A 10,720-nucleotide genomic window follows, 5' to 3' on the forward strand; every position below is an offset into this window, starting at 1 on the left:
AGCAGGTTAAGTCAGATTTAATTATGATGTTTTTGGGAAAAGCAAGCAGCTCAATACTGGTTGAATTCCATGTTTTTTTCAACTATAAAATAGAACCCATGTTTACTAGGTTCATGAAAAGATACTCTTTCCAAATCCAAACCAGGAAATTTCCTTCTTTCACATTCATGCTTTAATGAAAAACATAAACCCCTTTTCTTTTTCTTGGGTGCAATTGAACGCCTGTACTTTATAAAGACGACAATTCACAAAGCTATGTAACAGACTGCCTTAAGCTATAGATGAGAAAATGATTTGTCTAGAATAGTATTTTAAAAAAAATTTTGTTTTTTTTTTCTCATGTAAACATATTTCTTTTTCATCCAAACATATATCTTTCAAAAAACTTTTTTTTATCAATGATTGACTGGGTATTTATTGAATTAAAATTAAAGAAAACAGAGGGTTCAAGCTTACTAAGGCTTAGTTTGGATGGGCGGTGTGTTTAGCTCCGGTGAGGTTAAAAATAGCGGTGGCGGTGAGATTAGTTACTGTAGCGGTGAGATTGGGTATTGTAGCAGTGAGATAAGAAACAGCAGTGGAGTGTGTGTTTGGATTCAAACGCAACTGTAGCGGTGAGGTGAAAATAGAAAATGGCTTTTAAAGACATTAGATTAAAAATGATATATAATAGAAATTTTTAAAATTATTTAACAATTATAAAATTAATAAATGATTAAAAATTATTACAATTATATTTATTTTCAATAATAAATAATTAAAAATGAATTATTACAATTACATAAATATGCTACTGCTGGTTTTTACTAATTCCTAGCACATAAGTTACTGAACAGCTCAGTTTAACAAGAAGGTTTAACAGTGTTACTCAATTGAACTAATTTCGTTATCTATGTTTGTATGAAATTTTGCCTACATACCAAATCCTTTAAAATGTTTTACTAATACAATATTATAAGACATTGGGGGTGATAAAAATTAACTTAAACTTTAAGTTTGATTTAGTTTAACATTGGAGTTATAATATAAGATTAAAGACGTCAAAATATGACTTTATAACATTAGCATTGTTAAATCCCTGTTTAGCCTACAATCAATCAAAACATTATTTCAACAGAAATTGGATAAAATATTTTTAAAAATGTAACATTCATATTTTCAAAATATTTTTATACTTTTCATTTCATTCTTACTATTTATATAATAAATCAAATTTAAATATATAATTTCTGCTTCATTTATATTGAAACCCAAGGCATACAATTCAAATCTAGATCCATGTTGTTTCCAACATCACACTAGTGTATTTGTCCAATAGATTGGAATATTCATCAGAAGAGAAAATGCAAAATGATTCACATTTGAGCTAAAGATGAAGCAATGCAATGATGAATGAAAAATGATTCATTTCTTAATTTCAGAAGAAATCCAATAGAAACCACATGTTCAATTCTTCATCAACATATCTGATTCATTTCTTATTGTTCATGGTTCAAAAACCATCAAAAGCTTGAACGAGTCAAGTATAAGATACATGATTAAAGCCTAGATAGAATTACAAACAAAATGTAGCTGACATACCAGCTATAACATCAAACATAAATCAACAACTACTCCTACTAACTTTAAGTATAAATTACATTGCAACTAAATCAAGTTACAAATGAACAAAATAAACAAAATGCTCCTGCTTATCTGGTTCAGCTTGGATGCCGGTCTGCACGCTGGTTTGCTGCTGGTTTCCTATTGCATTGCAGGCCAAAGTTCAAGAACATCCTGTGCACCATCCTTTGCAACAAAAGAAAACCATTCAAAACAAAGACTTATTGATTGAATCCAGGAAAAATGGACAAGCTCCAGCCTTAGGATCATTTTTATAGATAAAAAGTTATTAAGCATCTAACCTAAAACCAATAGGCAATAGGTTGAGAGGCCCAACCTGAATATAAAACCGAAACAAACCCAATATTTAATAACTTTGGGATAGCACTACTTAAGGCCCCTTCAAGTGTAGATCAAAGGGCATAGACATGGACAACCTCAAGAGGGTTCCTTGTACTGCATTTTTTGGTTAATGGGTACCACCAGAGATGCAATAGACAGCAGTAGGTATCTCAATTTTTAGATAGAACTTTATCTAAGCACAAACAAGTCTAAACCAATGTGCATATGTGCACACATGACACATGCCATACAAACACCATTGCATTAACCATATGACATAAAGTGGTATGTAGTTATATGAGATTCAATTATTTCTAACAATTTGAAGTGACTACCAGTACCTAAATATAGTAAATATTAACCAGTTGGGCCTTGATTTCTTCTTGTAAGCTCTCCATGTCAGATTTTAGCCGGTTGACAATGCTTCTCTGGGGAGAAAAGTAAATGTAAGATAATTAAGAGATTTTTAAGAAGGATTGAGAATACAAATTAGGATAATGAAATGACAGAAAGTGCTGCAATGGAGAAGCACGATGAACTGATAAAAAAAACATATCATGACCATGACAGCCGGTAATGCTGCTAATCTAATATTTGGAAACAAACCTGTTGGTTATAACTATCAGTCAAAGATGAATTTTCAGCAGCCAAAGATTCTGCTAATGTACGTGAGGCCTCAAGAGCTCGTTGCAGTGAAAACTTTTCCTAAGTCAAGTCTTCAATATGCTGCAGAATAAGGATGAATAGATTAGAAAAGCCAAGATAATGAACAGAGAAAACATTAATAAACAAAACCGTTAACAAATTTGTAACAAGCTCCCTAACAATTTGAACATCACCAGACAAAGAACACAAGAGAATAAAATGCAGATCAGCATACAGACAGCATAGCATTTTAAAAAATACAGCATAAAACTGAATTCATCCTGCGCACCATCCTTTGCAACAAAAGAAAACCATTCAAAACAAAGACTTTATTGATCAGACTATTGAAGAGTCATAAAAGAAGTCACAGGAGTCTAACAATAAAAATTCCCACTGCAAGCATCTTTAGAAGCAAAAGTTTGCAACATTGATCATAAGAACAACTCTGATTCTATAGAATAGCAAATAAACTCACCGATTCTACAGAATAGCAAGGAACCATAAGAACAATATATCACGTTTGCAGTGATTCTTTGATTCTGGATATTAATTGATCCAAAATTCGACAACTTAGGTTATACATACTAAAACGAGCTATTTTTTAATGCTTTTCACGAGTCACGACTTCCACCATATGCCAAGAAAATAAGCAAATGGCATTGAACCAATCTGGTAGATACCACAAAAGTTCACTGGTTTTGCAAAAGTTTTAACAACCTCTCCCAAAGCCCAGTGAAAATAAAAGGAAAAATGTAAAACTTAAAATATTTTTGGGAGACGAGAATACTAGATCAAAAATCCACAGGACGGATATACTCCAATGACCATCATTACAGAGCCATAAAGCTATGTAAAAACTCTCTGAGAAAGAAAAGTGAAAACAGATTCCATCAAGGTTTACACCTGAGCATAACAAATGTAAGTCCCTTAAATAAGAGAAAAAGAAAAAAGAGGGATCAAATAACAATGTCCTCAGTACACCCCCCATGTTATCACTGAAATAATATGGATTATGGACTCATAGTACATGCATATCTGATGCAGAACAGGGGAAACTTAAGATTAGAAAATAATCAAAAAAAAATTGAAACACGATATTGAAGCATAATTACAAAGGCCTTACAGAATGTTAACCAAGCAATAAATAATAGAAATGAAGGAAGACAGTTTTATTATTGAACTTCCCATCAAGAACTTTTGCTCCTGTCAATCCAAGAACACAGAATTTTAAAAAAAAATGCAAAACCAAATAAGGAAAAAAATGAAAATTTCAATTAGAAAAAAGGAGAAACACAGAAAATACAAGAACACTGATTTGCAACCCAAGGGGAAGGGGAAAGGGGAGAAGAAGGGTAACCAAACATCAGAAAAGCCTGAAGAAGAATGCAACGGAAGAATATATGGGTAAAAGAGGAAAAAAAAAGCAATTGAAGTTACCCAATTTTCACTGGAACAAAAGGCTCCAGTCTGAAATTAAGCCTCTGGTGAGGTGAAATGCATTCTCAACGCACTGAAGAATGCTTTCCAAACAGCCTTGCGTTTACTAACGTTTCAGTTGCAATTTTTTTTAGCCTAAAACAGCCAACGTACTGAGATGCAGTTGCATCCAAAGGGAGCCTTAGTCAATCTTCTATCGGATGGAAACCATTAATCCCTCTTGACATTTCTTATCATTTGTCCCATCCATTCCATTCGTTTGACGATAGCTTTGCCCGATATTTTCTTTCTTTGCTATCTGCTTTTAGAAACAAATCCTCTCCCAATCTTCTTAGTCCGGATTTCTTGCCCATTGCTCTGCTGCGCTCATATCGTGATGAATCGGCTCCTTATTCCCCAGGTAATTCCTCTTGCTGTTCTGTAATGCCTCCTTTGCAGTATTATGGGCTCTTGTATTCTTTGTTTTCTGTATGTGCTTGAACTCTATCTTCTGGAAACATGGTTTCTTTTTCAAGATTTCTGATAATTGCTCCAATAACTGAGTAATCGGTTGCAATTGACTAACATTTCTTGATTACTGTTAGTGAATCGCCCATTATTTGTATTTCCTGAAAACTCATTTCGATTCCTAACTTGACTGCTTCTAACCCTACATATGCTTCTGCGCAAACGGAGAAGCAATATTGCGATGAATAGTCGATTTCGAAGCCAAATACTCATTCATCGAACCCCTGACCACCAGCCCCGATGCTGATCTGAACTCTCTATTGTTGAACGTAGCATCAAACTGGATCTTCACAATCGGTAAGTCTTCCACATTCCTTTGGTTGTGCATCGTATGTGATAAAGTCATCTTTACTCTAATCCCTTTGTATTCTGCCATGTGGTTTTAAATTTTCCGTGCAAGGTCTCTGCCCGTTGTGTGTACCTCTTCATGCAAAAACTGATTCCTTGAATGCCAAAGTACTCATAAGCCATAGCAAAAATATCTGCATTGTTCGTTTGACAAATTTATTCCACTATAAATTTTATAATTTTTCAGTTTGAATATTCTCTTTCTTCATGTTTTTTTTCGGGATTTATAAAAATATTTGACAAATTTAAAATTTTTTCTATTCAAAAATTTCAAAAAAAAAAAAAACTATAAACATTAACATTTTGAAAATTCTTTATTTTTTAATTTTACAATTCTCATCTAAAACAACCTAAGAGTCCTACATTTTCAATGAAAATAATTGAAATAAAATAAAAATACCATTTAATCTTAAACTATTATTATAAAATATTTGATTAATAGTAAAATGTATGTTCAAAAAACTTTAAATTCAATGAAAAAATTTCTCTACATTGGCTCTATATATTGATTATATTCATTGTTGCTCTAATTACTTAACGTTGCTACACTGTAATTTTTTATTAGTAATTTTTAATTTTATATTATATGGTTTATTTATTAAAATATATCTATATATATTTATATAAAATATGATATTCGTCTTTACATGATTTTGATATAAATGATTTTGATATAAAAAATCGATATAATCCTTAATTCCATTCCTATATTTTATTTTATTATGTTAGTCTCTTTATTTTAATTTTTCAAAATTTGATCCTGATATTTTAAAACTGATAAATTAGTTCAATTGAATGCTGTTGAACCTTACTGTTAAATTTTTTATCTATCAATTAATAGTTCCGAAAGTTATTTGTAATGAATTAACGAAAAAAATAACATTTCAACAATTTATATGCAATAAACTAGCAAAAATTAGTAGTTAAAATTTATGTATTTACCAACAATTAAGCTAACTTCTTGATTATTCTAAAATAAGATGATTAAATCCTAACACATTAAATTTTAAAAAAATCAACTTTTGAATTTTCATAAAATAAAAGAATGCAATTTATAAGTTTTTTTTAAAATAATGAAACTTACATAACTTAAAAAAAATTATGAATAAAATCATATCAAATATTTAACACATTGAAAATTCAAAAATTTAGTTTGATTCTCAAATTAAGAATCTTACACGACATTAACCAATAAAATATAAACAACTTATGCAATATGTCGAAACCATTTTTCAAATTTAAAATTTTAATGAAAAAAATGGGAATCGACTTTTTGAAAAAAGAAAAATGTGGAGTCACCACCGATCTTTTTATTTTGGTGTGATCGGATCACCTAAGAATTTGGTTATTTTAATAAAACGTTTCTTGGTTTACTAAAACAACGATTTTGGTCTACGAACTTTTGAGAAAACAGGTTCGGGAGTCTGTACACATGAGGAAGGATTAGCACCCTCACTACGCCCAGAATTGGTACCAAATCGATTAAATACTGTCCTTATGTCTAAAATTAAAAATATTTCTGAAATGTGGTTCTTTTTAATAAAATTTGAATAACCCGAGTTGGTCGTCAAAGTCTTCTCGTTTTGGAGGAATATAGCATCATATCCAGCACGATAGGACACGATCCTTTATACCCTCGAAAATACGATAAATTTTGACTTCCAAAAGTTTATAAGTTGAAAATTACAGAAGGATGCCCGATTATTTAGTCCAACGTAAAATCGAAACCCAGCACAGTAGGGCACGATTCTTTGAATTTCTAAACATCGAGCATTGCTTTATTTTTAGAATTTTTAAGAAGCATGAGTGAAATTCTAAGGGGGATATTCAATTATTTTGAATCAACAGGAAATCGCAACCCAGCACGATAGGGCATGATTCCCGAATTGCCAAATATCGAACATTACCTTCGTTTTATAGAATCTTTAAAGACATGGGTGAAATTCCAAAGGAACATTTGATTATTTTAAGCAAACGAGAAAATGGCAACCCAGCACGTTAGGGCACGATTTCGCGAATTACCAAATATCGAACATCGCCTTCGTTTTAAAGGATTTTTAGAAAACATGAATAATTATAAAATTAACTTAAAACGGGTTAATTCGACTCGAAATAAGACGAAACAAGTCATAAAAATTTGGATTTTATAAAATCACATTTCGTAAACCAAGCGGAAAACAATGATATGGGATAATATATGTATGCATAAAAGTATGACAATGGAAGAATGAAGTTAATGCAATTTATTTAATCAACTAACAAGCACTTAAACAATTAAGTATAACTAACTTGGAAATATAACTCATTTCGATCATGCATAGAGAATAATTAACATGACAATATAAAGCAATGAATAAATAATATGCAACGACAACATACATGTCATAATATAAAATGATTACTACTAGGTGTACAAAACAAAATGCAAATCAAAGAAGCAACATGATATAAAACTATTTTAAAACAATGATAAGTACATGATACACACTATATGAATTGATGGATTGATAAATTAGAAAATATTTGTAAAGACAAGCTTAATATACACCTGCAATCATTAAAAAATGTGTTATAGAATGAATATTTTTTAAAAAATACATAATGTATAAAGTGTTAAAAATATTGGCTAAAATACACACAATAAAATAAAATTTAAATAACATATGTAGTATATAAAAAAATAGCAAGAATGCATGATAAAATATAATCCTAGTAATATACACAATAGATTTACAAAATATATATACATAAATAACTTTAAAAACAATTATTTGTAAAAACATAGAAATACATACAAGGTTAAGTTAATTTTATAATAAATTATATAATAGCTTTAAGAATGTGCTTATATATATAAGAAAACTATATGTATAAAACGTATAGATTTAGAAATATATATCTAGATGAAATATAGTCATTAATAAATATATACACGCTTACGATAATAATGATTTAAAAGACACATCATGTAGGATTATATAACAAAAATACAAGAATAAATTTAAAAGAAATCATGTACGTAAAATAGTATAAGGTTAATAATCTGTACATAGAAAATAAAATTAACTTTAATACAAAGTATACATATATATATTAATATTTAAACAAAAAGTTATATAAGGATATTAAAATAGCTTAACGCAAAAAAAATAAATTAAAATGATGACTTTATAAAACAAAACAAAATTATGCATGTACAAATATATATATATATATATAAAATAAAAGAAATACGAAATATTAACATAAAAAATCTTCAAAACAATTGTACAAATAAGTAATTAAGAATAAAAGTTATAAACTAAAAGGATTTAATTAAAATTAAATTAAAACAAGGGGAAAATTAGGAAATAAAAAAAAATGACGACAGGGACCAATATGCCATTCGCGCAAATGCAAAGGGACTAAAACTGGCAATATGCCAGGTCCCAAAGTGCTGCGTTTAGGCGCGGATCCAATTGCAAATAAGCGCAAATTACAGGTCGAATTAAAAAAAAAAGAAATACAAAATAGCTAATTGAGATGCAGCGCAAAAGAGGAGGGACATATGTTGAAAATATCCCATCAGCGACTAGACACGCGGATCTTAAGCGTGTGCGGGTCGGGTCATCAGGCTGTAGCCTTGAACGCAGTTGTTTTGAGGCCATTAATTTAGCCTAAAACGGTGACGTCTGAAGGGCCCTTGTGGTCACCGAAAGAAACCCTAAAAGGGTCTGCAGCCATTTTCAAAAAGCAAGAAAGAAAAAAAAATTAGGGTGCCGCCAACCCTTCGTCGTTTAACAGCCCTTCGAAGGTTTGTTCTCCTACCTCTCTTTTCGACTCATTCAAAAGTCAATTAAGACTTCATCGAACCGAAAGACTCGTGTGTCCTGCTCACAAACCCCAAATTGCCACTTGGTTTCGATCGTGGTGTAACAAGTGAAAGATTCGAAGGCATCAAACGCAGGTAAGTTTCGTTCCTTTTCTCATGCCTTTTTTTGCCCTTTTTTTTGGTGTAAAATGATAAAGAAATCGATTGAAATAAGTAAAAAGAACAGAGGATTAAAAAGAGAAGGAAAATCACATTCCTTATTTTTCGATTAATTGCGATTGTCTCTGTGTTCGTAAATGTGCGTGTGTTCGTAAAAAAGGAACCCCTTTACAATCGAAAATCCTAGGCTTTATAGCCGAATGTTCAAAAATAAAAAAAGAATACAATTTTTGTTCTTTGTTTGTATTTGCTGCTGTATTTGCCTCATTTGTTGCAGGTACGGAGCATGCGTTGGCGCGAGTACGGGGCTGTGCTGGCACGGGCGTGGCTGCTGGACGGTACGGAGTGTACGGTGCTAGAGGCTTGGCTGTGGCGCAAAGGAGAGAACCCTAGGGTTCTGCCTGTTCTAAAATTTTTAGGCCATTTGGGCCGATGTAATTTTAGGGTTTAATTTGGGGTTATTTGGGTTTTAGGGTCTGGAATTAATTTTGGGCTTTGGACTGTAAAAGGACATTTAATTAATTATTGGTTTTTTGTTTCTTTATTTTGTATTTTGATTTTGACGTGGGCCCGGGCAAATTGGCCCGTTTACACAACAAATAAAATAAACGTAATTAGCAAAGCATGAACAAGACCATATGCGCAAATTATGTTAACTAAGACTTTTGTTTCATGTTTGAAATTTAGAATCAAGAGAGTGGTGTTCTTTTCATCTTTTTAACTAGTGATTATATATACACATAACGATCATGTGAATATGTTAGCTCGACGAATAAACTCGAAATTAACAAGAGAGGGTGAATTGGCCTTTTAAAAATTTATGGTTGCTAAGAAAAAAAGGTAGAGACAATGAACACGTTGATATATAGTTGTTCGACCCCAGTTGCCTACTCCACTACCTTAGCTTTCCACAACTAACGATTTTCCCCAATTCACTAATTTGACAACCTTTGAGGACAATATTTAATCTTACAAACTCCCTTAAGGTTTTTACCCAAATTTAAAGACAAAACCTTCTTAAAGAGAATAAAAAATAAGCAAACTAAGAACAAACCCTTACAAGATTAGAATGTTTGCAAATTAAGCTCAATTACAAAGAGAAATATTTTAGCTAAATGAATACAATGAAAACTCACAAGTGTGTTTAAAGAATATTGTTGAGAATAGTAAGCACAAGGTTGTTTTTGATTGATCTTTAAGCTTGATAATATCTCTTATTGTTTTCGGACCTTTGGAAGCTGATATTTATACCTTCTAATTGATTTCCAACCATTTCGGTTGTTGGAGAAATGAAAGCCATTGGGGATGAAATAACCAGCACATTTACTTCACTTGGAACTACGAGTATCGATACTTGCTAACAAGGTATTAATATTTTTTACATTTAATGCAAAATTCAATAACCATTGGTATCACATCCCGAAATTGGGTCTAGAAGTTTTGAGGATAGTTTTGGAATTATGGCTTGAAATGGCGTTCGAGAATTGAAAATATGTAGCCTAAAAATATCTTCGTCTATGGTTTTGAAAATTTAAACTGATTTATGAAAATAATGTTAAAAGACTTTCAATTTTAAAAAGTGGACTATTTTATAAAAAGGGTTTAATTTAAAAGTAGCTTAAAAATAATTATACCAAGTGTTAAAAATTAGCCCATTTTCCCCCTTTCACCTTATTATTGACGTGAAAAAAAAGAAACACCTATTCTCCCCTTTTCTTTATGTTGTTTATTAGAAAGAAAAAAAAATCTAAACACCATTCTTCAAAATTTGGTCTTCACTACTCCAATCCTTTGTTTTCTATCATCCTCTAAACATCAAACCTTTTTTAAATACAAAGAAGAACACCAAAATACCATTTATTGTATTGA

At 31.0% G+C, this 10,720-nt stretch overlaps 2 long non-coding RNA genes across 2 annotated transcripts; one reads left to right on the forward strand and one right to left on the reverse strand.

Moving 5' to 3' along the window:
* Nucleotides 1–1,389: 1,389 nt before the first annotated feature.
* On the reverse strand, nt 1,390–4,936 carry LOC121219585 (uncharacterized). The gene is made up of 4 exons (XR_005916453.1): nt 4,027–4,936; nt 2,551–2,670; nt 2,307–2,372; nt 1,390–1,788 (listed from the first exon to the last, which is right to left on the reverse strand). It is a non-coding gene; the product is annotated as an uncharacterized lncRNA (long non-coding RNA).
* A 3,255-nt stretch (nt 4,937–8,191) lies between these two features.
* On the forward strand, nt 8,192–9,395 carry LOC107948082 (uncharacterized). The gene is made up of 2 exons (XR_001697236.2): nt 8,192–8,827; nt 9,129–9,395. It is a non-coding gene; the product is annotated as an uncharacterized lncRNA (long non-coding RNA).
* Nucleotides 9,396–10,720: the final 1,325 nt, after the last annotated feature.

Source organism: Gossypium hirsutum, chromosome A03 (assembly GCF_007990345.1).
Source record: "Gossypium hirsutum isolate 1008001.06 chromosome A03, Gossypium_hirsutum_v2.1, whole genome shotgun sequence".
NCBI classification, from domain to species: Eukaryota; Viridiplantae; Streptophyta; class Magnoliopsida; order Malvales; family Malvaceae; genus Gossypium; species Gossypium hirsutum.